General features: G+C 42.0%; 1 pseudogene; it reads right to left on the minus strand.

Annotated features, from left to right (window-relative positions):
* Nucleotides 1-1800: 1800 nt before the first annotated feature.
* LOC147462255 (uncharacterized) lies at nucleotides 1801-2305 on the minus strand (annotated as a pseudogene).
* Between the last annotated feature and the right edge of the window lie 13652 nt (nucleotides 2306-15957).

A 15957-nucleotide genomic window follows, 5' to 3' on the forward strand; every position in this document is an offset into this window, starting at 1 on the left:
CTTACTAGATGAACACATGAATGAGACGAAGATTCTTGGAATTCCCTGGATGCAAACATACAAAGAAGTACCTGATTGGGATACAAATCAGCTAAAGCTATCACCTAAAGGATGGAAACTCATTGTTCCAATTGCATCAAGCAAGGAGGAATGGAAAAGAAGCAATCAGCAGACCAAACCACGAAGTAGTCAATCTTCTCCATCCCCTCGACAATCAAATGCTACAAGTAGCATGCAAGGAGTCAGGCAAATTTGGGTACCAAAAGCACAGCTTAAGGATAAACCAATTCAGATCTGGGTGCCTAAAACTTCACCAACAAAACAAAAGAAGGTTCCAAGGGTTAAAACACCGAGACGAGCATCTCTGAGAAAGGAAACTAGCATGAAAATGGTTTGGAAGAAAAAAGGAGCACGTATCTTCTCCACAAACCATAAAACCAATCAACCAATGGCAAGTTAAGTCTCAAAAGACTCCACCACACCATACAACACTAAGCAGACCAAGCTACCAATGACGAGAAAAAGCTCGACAACAGTCAAAAGTAGTACCAACAGCTCAAGCAATTAGTGTGCTAAAGCATCCTGAGGGTACAATTAAACAGAGACCACACAAGCTACAATATTTTCTCTTTGAAAGACATCAGCAACAAACCTCGACATCAAAAACCCTTGAGTTAATTACTTAAGACCCAGCTCTTGCACATCATAATGGTTTGAACTGCATTGATCTTCATAGCATGGTAGAGCCAAGCACGGCTATGCATAGACACGATTGTCCAACCCATGCACACAGTCGTCTTGAATTACGCAATCTAGGAGGGGTGGAAGTGCACTAAGTACTAAGTAATTATGGGTAATGTTTGAAGAGGGAGGAAAAGTTTGATGTTAACCTGTGATTTTTTGCAAAATTACCTAATAATGCCCTTATAATCCATCATCAAGGAAAAATTCACTGAGAATATCTTCTCGATGAGTGTAAATAGTATATATACTATCAGAAAATCATCCAAACTAGTTCTTTTTTGGGTAATTTTAATCATTTCTATTGATAATTGCTACAAACGAGAGCGCGGAGTTTCCTGCAAAATACTTAAAATAGCATAGAGCAAGCCATAAACAAACAAATCTACATACCTAACGAGTTTCGTAGCACATAATCGAGGCCATAAGCGAACAGAGAGAGAGAGAGAGAGAGAGAGAGAGAGAGAGAGAGAGAGAGAGAGAGAGAGAGAGAGAGAGAGAGAGAGAGTAAGAGCAAGACAACGCACGTGCAGGCGCACCTCCTAGAGCGGAGTGCTACACCAGCACGACGAGAGAGAAGAAGTACATAGACATTGGGTGCAATCTCCCTCCGTGCAAGAGTGACCATTTCCCTCTTGCACGTATTTCATTTATAGATTTCTTGAATGGTCAAATTGAGTACAAACTGGCTGACCGGTCATAAATGGCCAAAGCTCATAAAAGAGCACTTAAACAATAAAATGTACAATATATATATCTCCATTCGCATACGCCTAGCTTGATCCGGTCTTTTCCTCTTGTCACAGCTGCAATAAACAATAAAATATCATTTCCATAACATACCTCTCCGTTGGAAAGCAACTGTCCTCAGTTGTGAAGATAAAAGTCTACAAACAATACTTGTCAAAAACAATGATTAGAATTCTGTACACACTCAACAGACCTTGCACTCAAACACTGGAAACATCGTTGGGTTGGACAACGAATACTTGGCTTCTCCGCAACAACAGGCATAGAATCTATTGGCTTCAACACGCCCAACTTCAATTTTCGCTTAACCTATCTACCTTTTGATCTTTGCCAGATAGACCATGTCTTCATAGGTATCCGCATCGCTTCCACGTTGTCTCTAATCCTCGGATGCAAGCACGCCATGAACCTCTAGATCTTGAAAACATATCCACTTTGCAGTTGGGTAGCAGCAGCTAGTTGCTTCCAAATATCTTCAAACTTGTTTAGAAACACACTGAAGTCTTCAGACACATCTTGCTTTAATGCCTTTAATTGAGAATCCACTTTTCTGCACTTTAAAGCCTTTGCTAAAATCTTTGACAAATCAAGCTCGAATCACCTTCCATGATTGCCGATCAAGAACTTCCAACCCCTCGAACCAAGCTTTGACTTTCCCTCGCATCACCAGCGGCACAGCCTTTGCCTTGGCTTCATCGGTCACCATCCACATCGACAACATCCAGAGCTCTACATCTGAGATCCAATATTTAGCATCCTGTTCACCTGAGAGCACCAACTCAAAATCTGGCACCATATTACTGCACCACGCCATCACTTGAGCAATCAGTATATCCTCAGTGGGGGCACCACTGATGGGAAGGGGGAAATGGAAAAAACACCCAGTATATAATATACCTACCTCGTACTCCCTTTTGATCTACACCGTGGGAGTCAGCGACCCTCGCAGCTCCTTGTAGCTCATGCCCCGACACCCAGGTGGTCTCCCTACCTGTTATGCCGCTCCTCACGGCCTTCTAGCAATCGGTGCTCCCACTCATCCTCTACCTTACAACAGCCAGCACTTCGTGGCTCTTCTTCCTTGTGTGCTTGTTCTAGGACCCTCTCTGTAGCGTTCCAACCCCCTCACGGCATGCATCAATCTCTTCTCCACCCTTTGATGGTGGTACGTGGCCCTTCCTTGCTACAGCCCCGTCACTTGATCTTCCTTCATCTCTGTCTGGAGAACTGTCCTCGGTCCTCTTGGCTCCTCTCTGTTGCCCCCCCCCGCCTTCTTGGTCCCCTCCTAGCTTTTACTATCTGGCCACCCCGCGGCTGCCTTCTATTGCAATGGCGGCCCTACCTATCTTTGGCCATTCCGTCTCTCTTTCCCATGCAAGCCCACTTGGCAGCTCATTCCCATGCAGAACCAGGCAGATGGCGTACTTTTCTCCTCATGCAGGCTGCAGCTCGCGGCCATACCTTCTTTTTTGAATTCTCTACAACAAACATATGTTCCTTTAAAAAAAAAAAACCTTGATATGGCAAGCATTCACTCGCAAATTAAGATCATCGAACCGCCTCCAATTGCCGACAATCAGTGTCTCACAGCACTTTGAACACCAAAGAGATCACCTCGTTGATATTCTCCTCCCTTGCCACAATGTACGATGCCTCACAAAAGTTTTCGTGCATCTTCAAGCATTCTGACTCGCAAATCTTTTGCACCATGTCTGGCCTGTTAAATGGCCCACTTAGCATACACATCCAACGGTACCTGTGACACTTGGTGCCCGACACAGGCTCAAGCACATTGTTGCGACATTGCCTACTGCCATACACCTGCAACAATGAGCCTTTCCATGAGTCAACATTTTTGAGCTGCACTAGCGTGTGTAAGGGTAGATACATGCCCTGGTAGTAGGTACGCTTGGTGTGGTGGGTTTGTGGAGTGTGAGAATAGTGGAAATCGAGCAGGCAGTGGTCTCCTAGTGTGCAGTGTTGTTTTGAAGGTGTTTTCCAAAAGGATAGGGGTGTTGTGGATACCCTGAGCTATAGAGAGGCCCTTTTGTTTGTGCCGAGCATGTTCCCCCATTCCCCCTTTCAAATGTCATCAATTTCTATGCTATCTTTTGTGTGTGTGTGAGGGTCTAGATTTATTTTAATTTCTTTATGTCACTTGGGCCCCATCATACGGGGTCCCATAAGTTGGTAGGACTTCTTCTTCTATTATTGTTTGTTCTTCAGTGAATTGACACGTCAGTAGTTTTGTGATATTTTGTCTTAAATTGTTGCGTATCAAGCCACTGAAGAACGGAACCAACTTGCAGATGTTGACCCAGGGCCTAAACTCTAAATGAAGAAGAAAAAGCAGTAGATGTACAGATTTCCATAGTTCATGCTAATCTATTGATGTGGTAGATTGTATGGATTTTTGCACCTTGCACTAGCTTGCTGACGTGGTAGATTGTACAAAGTTTTGTAGATTGTGATGGCTGCTTTTCGGGCCATATGCTTTTTGGACTAGTTGGTTTTGAATTTAAAGCTTTTCATGTAAATGCTTTTAATGGCCAAGGTCCTTTAAATATGAGGCTAGGGCTCATTCTCTGGCCCTCTTCTGGGAGAAGGAGCAGAGGATGGAGTACCGGCTTGTACTCTTTTGATGTAATATAAAGAAATACCAAAAGGGGAGCCAAGGTTTGGGGCCAATACTCTTTGGGGTAGAATTCCTCCACTTTGTGTTGCATGTGCTCTCTCTTTCAATTTAGTTTTTATTGAAGTGCTTAAAATCTGTTCAGTCTGTTCTTTTTCTTTTGACAGTTCTCACAAAACCTGAGTGTTGCTAAACATAAAAAACCCCCATAGTCATACATAGCCGATCCCAAGCTGCCAACTCCACCCCATGCACTAAATCATGGCCACCTCCTATCCTGTGAGAGGGGTCCTCCAACATGTTGAAGTCCCCCCTAGCACACCATTTCTCTACATGCGGCAAAGACTCAACAACATGAGACCAAAACTCATCACATGCACTTGCCACATTGGGCGTGTAAATGTTCAGGAAACCCATGAGGAAACCTTGAATCTATATAGTAACCCACTGATCTCTACTTGGCACAATAATACCTTTTCCCACAATGGCCTCCTTTCAAGAATCCACAATAGTCATATATACCCCGCCCTCGATACCTCAAGGTCCAAATAGAGCTCACCAAAACACCTCATAGCGACCATGCAAAATTGACCAACATGTCTAATGCGGATCTCACACAGATGATACTCCTACAACATAGGAATATCAATCTCACCACTCACAGGCATCGATGAATCTCCTGATGCAATTGACCCATCTGACATTGAAATTGGGGACCACCTAATCCATGCACTTCCATGAGACAATTCTCATGGGCTCAATGACAGAAAATAGATGTTGCAATACTAGCCAACCTTGCTATCTTTGAGGTTGTATTGAAAGGGGAGTAATCCATATCCGAGCAACCTCTAGAAAAGCACGTTTGGAGTGACTGTCCCACCCAGGCCCACGCCAAGCATGCAGCCCATAGGGCTACATCCTCTGTCGAAGAATCCTCATGTACAAATACATAGCATGGAGGGATATGAGTGTCATCAAACAAATCACCACAATGTGCCTGCAACTTGCTACATGCAACAGTGTCACGTTGAACTTGGTTGAAGGCCAAAGTGTCTATACCGGGTTTTTCACCCCTAGGTCCCCTGTGTGGTGTGAGAACTCAGTGGCCTAGATCTAGAGCTAGCCAAGAGCTGTGTGAAGGGTCCGCTCTGTAGGGTCCTTGCCGCACGGCGGAAAGGAGAAACCTACCAATGGATCCAAAGACTCATTGCCTTGAGCTAAAAAGAGCACGTGGACTGGAAAGCAAGCCTCCTCCCGGTGGTGGGAGAGGAATCGCATGAGACTATATTCAAAGAGGTCCCATTGTCTGCAAATGTCAAAGCTAGTAAAACCTTGAGGGACTACATCAAAAGGGGAAGTCTGACCCAGAAGCAGCAGCCTCAGATGGGGCTGTCCCTCCCAAGCCACACGGCTCGGGAGAAAGCATCACCAAGAGAGCACCTTGCTATTGACGTGTGTCTAATACCCTGCATCTGAGGAGGAGTAGCAGTGGGGTTGGAAGATGAGGCTGAGTGCCCCACCCGCGAGAGAGGAGAAGTGGGAGGTGCAGATGAAGGTGGACGAGGTGGGGGGGGGGGAGACGAGGGAGGAAAAGCGGCAGTGTTTGAGGGAGGAGGAGGGGGAGGAGTTGAAGAGGACCGAGTCTCCTCTGGGGGTCTTGCTGAAGGGGGTCAAAAAGGTCCCCGTCGGAACCTAATGTTGCTAAGTTGCAAGAGGTTGGCCACGAGGGGGAGTAGTGTAGCAAGCTTGTCCCTGTCGATTGCAACCACCGTGACCAATAGGCACCTGCTGCCAATTTTCAGTTGTATGATCCCTAGCGTGTGTTGAGGCCTTTGGCAAGTGGCCCATTTGTCTACAAATGAAGCACTATTTTAGGAGACCCAAATACTCCACATTGTGTTTGATCCAACCCCTACTCACACAAGGTAGAAGTATCATCTTCGGGAGGGAGTGTGTGCCTTGAACAAGAACCTAGACAGTAGGTAAACTCATGGCCTTGGCCACACACAATTAAAGCTACAGTGTGCAGAGACTCCAAAATTGTCTCAAACATGGGGAGAAGAGGAAGGTACTCTCTCCTCATGCCTAAGAAGAAAACCGAGATAGGCAAATCGACCTCCTCCTCAAGCACATTTATAGTCTGGTCAAAACCATGATGCCATCGTCTGAAGTAGGCTTGAGCTCCTTGGATACAAAGCAGGCTCATTGAAATCACCTTAGATGTCATCTCTAGACACTTGAACTCTATCTAATAGTACCCTCTTCCCAAGAGTTGGACATCGGTGATCTTACCCACATCATCAAAGAGGATTCAGGCCTGGAGTAAGTGTCATAATAAGAATTATATCTAATTCTCCTAAATGATCATTTAATATGGGGAAGTGCCAGGGGAGAAAAAGCTAGAATATTGGTAGGGATCCAAAGGAGGGAAAATAGGGATCCAAAGGGGGGCCCATCTGCAAAATAGCAATGTGCAGCAATAGGGATTAAAAGACCCTAAGGTGTAGCCCATTAAGAGTTCCAAAATGCTAAGGTTCCAAAATTCAAAGGTGTCTCCAAAGGTCAAACGCTAGGGAAATTGGGTGCTTAGTGTGTGTCACAAAAAGTCTTTATCAATCCCTACATAGGAGGGGGCGATCCTTGCAAGTAGGGGAGGAGAGAGAAACTCACACACACACACACACACACACACAAGCTCCCTTTACACAAAGTGAATGAGGGACACATGTCAGCTCCCTAGCCTAGATGCCCTCAAGGTGTACTCAAATCCTATTGGATGGCCTTGGAGGTGGACCAATGAGAATTAGGCTAGAGTAAATCTAGTTTAATTAATTTAAAAACACTTAATAAAAGAACCAATGGGAGTTAATCTCTCTAGAAGACTATTGGACAGTTTCCCAAGGGTTCCAATGAGCATTCAACAGCCAAATGGCTTGCCTGATTCCTATTGGCCAGGAGGCAAAGGGGTCCAATGAGAGTTTAGTTGCATTTATTAATTACCTAAATCTCTCACAAAATGGGAAAGGGGGACACATGTCAGAAGGCTATCACTTATGCTGCTTAATTATCATTGGCTAAGCCTGGGGAGGACCAATAGGATGCTAGCAAGAGGGGTTGACCAAGAGAGAGAGGGGGCTGATTTTTCAAAGGCATTATCACCTACACACTCACACTAGCTCATGTGTGGAGTAAGAATACCCTCTCTCCTTCTCAAGATTTAATGGAAAGCTTATCACCTACTCCAAGCTTGTGAGAAGGGAGGCCTACACCAACAACTCTTGGCTTTGTGATGCAAATCCAACCAAGAGCCAAGCTTCAATGCATGCTCATATCCTCTACCATGCTAATCACTAAGCTAAGATATGCTAATATTGAGTGATTATGTGAGGAGATGTACATCTTTCTTGTAAGAATACTCCTTCTTCCTCTAAATCTACTCTTATACCCCGCTAGCTCTCACCATCTTCAAAGATGTGTGAGGTCTTGGGTCTGAGACCGTGAGGGAATTGATGTTGTGTTCGATAAGTATTTTTCTTAGTGCATGAAGTTTCCATCTTCATTACACTAGCTAGAATTTAAGGAAAACAAAGTATTGTATTGTAAAATGTCTCTCTTGATGGGAAAAACCATAATAGAAAGCCTTTTGGAGGGGGGACCGGCTCCATCCAAATCTAGTCCTCAACTGTTGTCATTTGCTTAATTTCTCACTCTTTTGAAGTATTGTTCATGCTATCTAACTAGGTGTTATGCTTTTTGTTGCTCTCTCCACCCAAGCACTCTTGTTATTCTCATTAGGAATCTATTCTAATGAAATGCTGACCATGCTCATGCTATTTTCCGCTACACACAAGTTACTAGACTAGTAAATGTTACATTGGTATCAGAGCACAAGGTTTCTCTTTTCTTGCTCAAGAAGGGAGGTCCTCAAGCTATCTATCAATGGTTGGTACTATTAATTGCATGTGAGTAAGTAGAATAGGGATTTTTCAGACTTGCAGTGCGCTTGCCTTTGTGCAGTTAACAGGGCATCACCGTCAAGAGCTATGGTCTTAATAGTGGAGTCCTATGGCGCTTGCCTACGGCTTAACCACTATTGAGCTATTAGAAGGTTGACAAGAGTCGGTGTTGTTTTGGTGTTGAATGACCCTCTCTTCTATTCCTTGCAATTAATGGTATTCAAGCCACTGGTATAGTAGCAACTAGGGCTTGAAGTGCCAAAGTACAACTAGAAAGTTTACACCTAGAAGTTGTTAGAATGGCTGAAAATAGTAAAGAGAGTGAAATTAATGTTGATAACTTTGATTTTGCTAATGAGCAAGCTACTAATGATGCCCCAATGCTTGTTAACTATCTTGTTTCTAGGCTTCAATAAGCCATGGGCAATCCATAGTGAAGTGCAATGGCAGCTTCGTGACCATGGGATTCTCCAAGATCCCCACCATGACGAGAGAGCACCTAGGAAGCCTCCTTGCAAGACTTACAAAAGAGGTCTCTCTTCGATTTGGGAAGAAGAAGAGGATCACTATGAAGGGCTCGGAAATTTGCTCCTTGATGACGCATCTCCTTCTCAAAGGAGAACTCGAGAGCCTCTACCAAAGGAACGATAAAGAAGTGAGTCTCCCACCACCTCAATAGAGATGGCTCCACGAAGACGGCGGGCTAAATGCTTTCCATTGCCTCCAACATGCATAAGACCATCACATACTTCTCCACACCATACTTCAAAGAGGGATGACAAAAAGCAAGAGAAGAAAAAGGCGAGAAAGAGGAAACCCTCTTCTCCATCTTCTTCATCCTCTTCCTCTTATGACAGTGATTGGTGAAGACAACAAAGATCAAGGAAAGAAAAAGGCAAGAAAGAGGTCACCACCCTCTTCCTAAAATTCTTCATCTTTTGAAGAAAGTGATGGTGCAACCTTTGAACCATCAAAAAGAAGAGGCCATAGGAAATCCTATGCCGCATGGAAGAGGTCATCAAAGCTGAAGAAGTTCAAAGAGGGAGGAAGAGCATCTCTTTCCTTAGCTACGATGGCACTTTTGGTGCTACAGACAAAGTCTTGGCCTTTATCCAACAATTTGATGTGGCGCTCGGAGATGAGGGCTTCACGGAGTCCTCTAAGCTATGCCATGTAGCTTTGCACTTTCAAAAGTCCGCCCAAAAATGGTGGTCTAGCCTAAGAGCCAAATGTGAAGATCCACAAACATGGAAAGATTTAAGAGCTTCCATTATGAAGCAGTTTTTGGCCACCGATGCCAAAGACAAAGTACTCACCGAATGGAGAATCTTGAAGCTCTCTCCCTATGAATCCATCCACAAATATGTAGACAAGTTTTGGGACCTACAACTCAAAGCCACTGTCTTGAAAAAAGGTTGAATTTTGGAGAGCAAAAGCAGGAATTTTGTGCGGGCTTAACCGAAGAAATGGCAGAGTATGTCAACTCCCACAGGCCACACACCATATCGGCGGAAATACATCATACTATGGTGTCCTCTCAAATCAATTTCCAAACAGGGGCTAATAGGAATTCTAAGCCCCCTAAAAACAAGGGTTCCAATGAGCCTAAGGGGAAGGACAATGTCCAAAAGTCTCCTAAGCGCAATTCCAGCAAAGCTAAGGAGAAGGGAGGTTACAAAGGCAAAAATAAACTCTCTCCTGAAGAGCTTGAGCGTTATTGCAAGGATAACCGGTGTTTCAAGTGCGGCAAATAAGGGCATGTGTACCGCGCTTGTCCCCAAAAGAACAACTGCCATGATCCTCCTTAGCTACCTTGGTCGAAATACAAGAGGAGAAAAATCATCACAAAGGATCTCCTCTATGCCATGCTTGGGGAAAGGTAAGAGAACATGATGCTTTTATTCTCTTTGACCCTAGTTCTAATCACAATTTTACATCTATAGAGTTGGACACCAAGCTAGGCATACAAGCCTACGAGATGGGAGATGTCCTACCCGCAAACATTGCTTTCAAGGGGCAAGAAGCTTTAGTCACTCCCTTAAGCGGGAAAATGAGGCTCCATGTCCAAAGCTATGTGGACAAAGAGGACTTCTTTATCTCTCCTCTCAAGCATGAGGATGTAATCCTAGGGGCACCATGGTTTGATTGCATGGCTGCCAATGTTAAATTCCCTGAAAGGAGAATCTCCTTTATGTTCAGGGAAAAAGATATGTATATAGATGCTAAGGAAATGGGTAACACTATACCCATTGTACATACACAATCTTTCAACAATTCAATAAAGAGCCCTATTTCCATATACATGATTTTTGTTAAAGATTCTCAAAATGAACCTTATGTTTTAGCAAAAGAAAATATACACAATTAAAAGGAATTAGAGTTATCCAATTTTCTCAAGGGGTTTCAAGATGTCTTTATTGACAACATCCCTTGTGAGATACCTCCTAAACATGGCAATGATGACCATGCAATTGTACTTCTTCCAAGAAGTTCACCACCTAACAAACCTCCTTATAGAGTTTCTCAAGCTCAACAAGAGGAGATTATGCGTGCATGAGTTAGTTGAGAAGGGCATGGTTAGGCCTAGCTCATCTCCATTTTGTTCTCCTGTGCTACTAGTGAAAAAGAAAGATGGCACATATCGTATGTGTGTCGACTATAGAGCACTAAATAGGATCATTATCAAGAATAGATTTCCCGTTATACGGGTAGAAGACCTATTTGATAATCTACAAGGGTCTACCTACTTCAGTAGGATTGACCTAAAAAGTGGCTATCATCAAATAAGGATAACTGATCAAGACATTGTAAAGACCACATTTCGAACTACGTTTGGTATTTACAAATACATTGTCATGCCTTTTTGCTTGACCAATGCACCAGCCACATTCAAATGCTTGATGGAGAAGCTATTCAGGCCTTACCAAACCTTTACTACAGTGTTCTTTGATGATATCATCATCTACTCTAATTCATTAGACAAACACAAGAAACACCTCTAGGTAATATTTCAAGTTCTAAGAGAGAGAAAACTTTTTGTTAATCGAAAGAAAAGTGATGTTTTCTTACAAGAGATTCAGTATTTAGGTCACATAATCTCTCAAGAATCTTTATAGGTATGTCTGCATACTATAGAGGCTTCATAGAGAAGTTCTCACTAATAGCAGGACCATTACATGACCTAACAAAGAAAAACGTTAGGTACACATGGTCTTCCAAGGAGAACAATGCTTTCGAAAGAAAAGATTATCTCTCAACATGTGCTTACACTACCGAATCTCTCAAACCCATTTGAGGTCCAATGTGATCCTTGTAGTGATTGCCTTGGAGTTGTTTTGCTTCAAGAAGGGCACGCCATGGGCTATGAAAGTTAAAGGCTCGTACTATTGAGGAAGCTCTAGGCATATATGAAAAGGAACTCCTTGCAGTTCTACATGCCTTAGACTCATGGAAGCACTATTTATTGGGGACTCCTTTGATTCTGCGAACGGATCACCAAAGTCTTAAGTACTTCATGACGCAGACCAACTCTCTGAAAAACAAATGAGGTGGGAAAATTTCCTTTTGCAATTTCATTTTCATATTGCTCACATTGCTGGCAAGCATAATCAAGTAGCCGATGCACTCTCAAAATGGCCGAGAGTGAACGCGGTTTCCATAGCAACTCACAATGATCTATCTTCTATGATAGATGAGTACGCTATTGATCCCGATTTTAGAGATGTGATTTCAGCCCTTGCACTAGGGAAGAAAGAGGGACCACTTTACAAGATGGTTATCTTCTCTATGGCAATAGACTATGCGTTACGTAGTGACAATAGACTATGCGTTACTAGCTCACTACGTGAGAAAGTAATGTATGAATCTCATGCTCCTTCTTATGCAGGGCATAGAGGGATTCAGTCTACCCTAAAGGGGATTGAAACATATTTCTATTGGCCTATCATGAAATCAAACATACAAGAGTGTGTTTCTAAATGTGTGGTATGCCAAAAGACAAAGTTTGATAGAGGGAAGCAGCTTGGATTGCTTCACCCTTTGCCAATCCGTAATTCACCATGGGAGAGCATATCCATGGATTTTATCTTTGGATTGCCTAAGTATATCCATGGAATACAAGAATATGGATGATAGTAGACAGGTTCAACAAACAAGCTCATTTTATACTTGTCAGAAAGACTATCAAAGACCATCAAATGGCAACCCTCTTTATTTCACAAATCTTCAAGTACCATGGCTTGCCAATGTCCATAATGTCGGATAGAGCTCCTAGAATGACCAGTAATTTCTGGAAGGGTCACTTTGAGAATTTAGGAACAAGGCTAAACTTATCTTCGGCCTATCACCCACAAACGGATGGCCAAAGTGAAATAGCTAACCTCACAATTCTTGATCTACTAGCCATCACACCCAGACGGTGTTGATCTCTAACATGTCTCTTGATACATTAAAATTACATACCCAAGAAATCTTTCCCAATTAGGAATATTAAGTGGTTGGCACATCATAATGCAGCACAAACGCTCACCTATGCATGTTACAAGACATAGAAACATAAAATTGTTGATGAACCCTCCCCCCGCAAATAACCATCTAGGTCTGGGTCATGAGCTGTTCAATAAGTCCCTCATTACTCCTACCGCAAATAACCTAAAAAGGTCTGGGCCATGAGATATAGAGGCCACTACTCATACTTATTAATACTCTCACCGTAAAGAACCACAAGGGTCCGGAACATATGTAAAAAACAACACTTTTCAAAACATTCAATACTCCCCTTGCAAATAACCATAAGGGTCTAGGGCCATGAGTATGTGCAAGCATTCTCAAACATCATTTCTCACTACTCCACTCGGAGTAATTCCAAAAAAATTCCAAGCAAAATCACCAAACAAGTTCTCAGATAGATTTAGAGAATTGTTGAAAAAGCATTCTTGACATCAATTACACTCAAAAGATGATTGTGCTTCCATTTTGAAACCTGCACCAAAATTAGGGTCAGGTTTCTTCCATAAGGTTATAGTTAACCGCAACATGGTCCACAAGCACTTGAATAGTCAAAACAAGCCTCAACAAAAAGTTGTCATATAGCGGTGATGGTAGTCCCAGGACATAGCAATCACACTAGACCTCCAAGGTTATCGGTTTGAGAAGAGACACTTGGTGAGAGATTTCCAAAAATTTCAAGTCATAATTTGTGTTACCATATACATGTGGTAGTGATCTGTGTAAACACACTAGGACTGCTGAGGCATTTTTTCTCTCTTTAGGAGGTCTTTTCCCCCGTGCATTGTATTACGCCCATCACTCTAGGGCTATCTATCTCTCCATTGCACACTAAGTAATACACTCTCTATTGTGTGCCTTAAGCTTCCTTTGTCTTCTCCAATCTATGTGTTTTCTTGCAACCCTAATTCCAACAATTGGTATTAGAGCAAGTTGCATCTTCTTGGGCTTAGTCGCCAGCACAAACTGAGAAGACAACGTATGTTTGAGAGCTTCTTCTTGCTCCAACTTGTAATCTTCACTACTGTGGCTACGATGATCCAAATTTAGATTTGTTTATTGCATTGTGTTCCTCTTACTTTGCTCTTCCATTCAAGTGTAATCATTCAAGATTCGGTGTAGGCTTTCAACTACGAGTTTGAGACCTTAAATCGCTGTTTTGAGTGCTTATATGACAAAATGTTTTCACTAAGTGACAAAATTGCATGTGTAGGCCTGCTTGTAGTGGAACCGTAGGCCAAAATAAGCCCGAATCAAAAATATTGTCGACCTATAAACGCCCTCCAGAGCTCATTGAAACCCAAGAAAGCGAGAAGGGGTGTGTTCCAGTATGTTTTCTACATAACAGGTCCTATATAGTCTATTGTGGGTTGTTCTATATAGCACATGCTAGTCTCACTCAGTTTCTCCTCATTTTGGGTAGTTTTCACATCAGGTGCAGACATTTTCCATGGCTGACAACAACATAGATGTGTTCAGGATGTTTGCTGTTGAGGACAGGTTGGATGGGGACAATTACCCTATGTGGACTTACATGATGCAACATGTTCTTTTGTCAAGGGCGTCTGAAATGTTATGGAGGGAATTGATGTACGTGTTGGTTCTAAGGATGTAGTTGATATTGAGGATGTTGCAGGTCTCGCTGCAAGAATGTTGTTAGAGTTGTTTTGCCTACTACAAAACAAGCTTGTTAGGATGTAAACGATGCACAGGCTCATGTGTTGATTGTGTTTTTTGTAAAGAGCACCATTACTCCTCATGTTTGTTCAGCAAAATCTACAAAACAAGCTTTGGATATTGTGGCTGGTCTTTATACAAGTCGGAATGAGGAAAAAATTGCTTTGTTGAATAAAGAGCTAAAATCAAACATTATGCATGAGGAAGATGATATATCTCCATGCTATACTCTATAGTAAAAAAGCATACAACCCTAGAAGAGTGGTGTCAGATGATATTAACTCAGGAGACAATTGATATTTCAACGAAGAAGATGTCCCAGGATAACCAAAGTGAAAAAACAACATCCACTAAACCAGCACAGTGGGAACGACTGCTGCAGTACCACTCTCAGCCATAGAAGATATGCTTAACACTAGAATGGTAACCTAACAGGACATAAAAGTGTCCTTTCAGGGTTTGGGAAAAAATTCCAAAACCATAGTAGATCCACTCATTTTGAAAAATCCTTTCATGAGCTTATAGTTCAATAACTACTACATATGGAAAAAATAAGAAACTTGTAATTTTTCTCATCCCTTGGTCACTACAAGCCTCCAATTGATGGACCAGTGCATTTTTCCCAAAACAGCAATTTCTTACGGTTGATTGCATATAAATAAGAGTGAGGATTTTTGTAGGACATGAGATAAAATGCCCCGTTAACTTCAATGGGTTGGTGACCAAAACATATGGTTTGTTTTACCTCACTAATTTTTTTTTGGGCAAAAAAAAGGTACAAAAAAGTTGCATTTTGCCATTCTACGGACCTATCATCAAAGTTTCTATAGTCACGCTCAATACAGATACTATATACATGTTTTCTTAGTTCCCTTTGGGCCTTTGGATTCAAAAGGAGCCATAGAGCATGTCAAAAGGATAATGGATCTCTTACAATTGGAACCTTGGGGGCAATGATAAAGTGCTAAATACAGCAAACATGAAAAAACTGGGTTTAGCATTATGACCTCTAGAAACCCATAGAAACTATTCAATATCTAGCCAAGTTTTTAGTCTATGATTAGATATGGTTACTAACTACAAAATACACACAATTGGCCTAAGAAACTAGCAATATTGAGAAATTTATACTTGCTACTCTAAAATGTATCGTATTCTTCAGCAATCAAAAAACTCAACCATCATCATATACTATGCTATATAGCATATTAGGTCCCCCAAAACTCAATATAGATTAGCTTTATGTTATATATTACACTTACACAATCAAAATTGAATTTGGATATCAAGAAAGCCCCCAAAAAATCCTAAAAGTGCTAATTTTGGCCAAAAAACAGGATTATGCAATTCTTGTAAATGGTCATAACTTTCAATTTTAACACTTAGCTCTCCCTACAAGCATCAAAACATGTTGAGAACTATGAAGGCCTAACCTCTAGCCATCTAAACCTCACAAACATGAAGTTTAGAGTGGTATAGTTGCCAAAAATCGAAAAAAGACCAAAAACAGGACTCGTTTTTTCATACAGTTTAGGTTCAAAAATGTTGTGCAAGAGTAAGGTTAATGGTGAGATCGATAAAAAAAAATGCTAAGTTTTTTTCAGCTCATAAGGCAACTTTGTGGATATATAGCACCTAGAAATCCATTTTCATACTCTTCAAATAATTCAAGAAAAATGGTCACTTAACAAGACA

Source organism: Adiantum capillus-veneris, chromosome 3 (genome assembly GCF_014529385.1).
Source record: "Adiantum capillus-veneris isolate H3 chromosome 3, ASM1452938v2, whole genome shotgun sequence".
Classification (NCBI taxonomy): Eukaryota; Viridiplantae; Streptophyta; class Polypodiopsida; order Polypodiales; family Pteridaceae; genus Adiantum; species Adiantum capillus-veneris.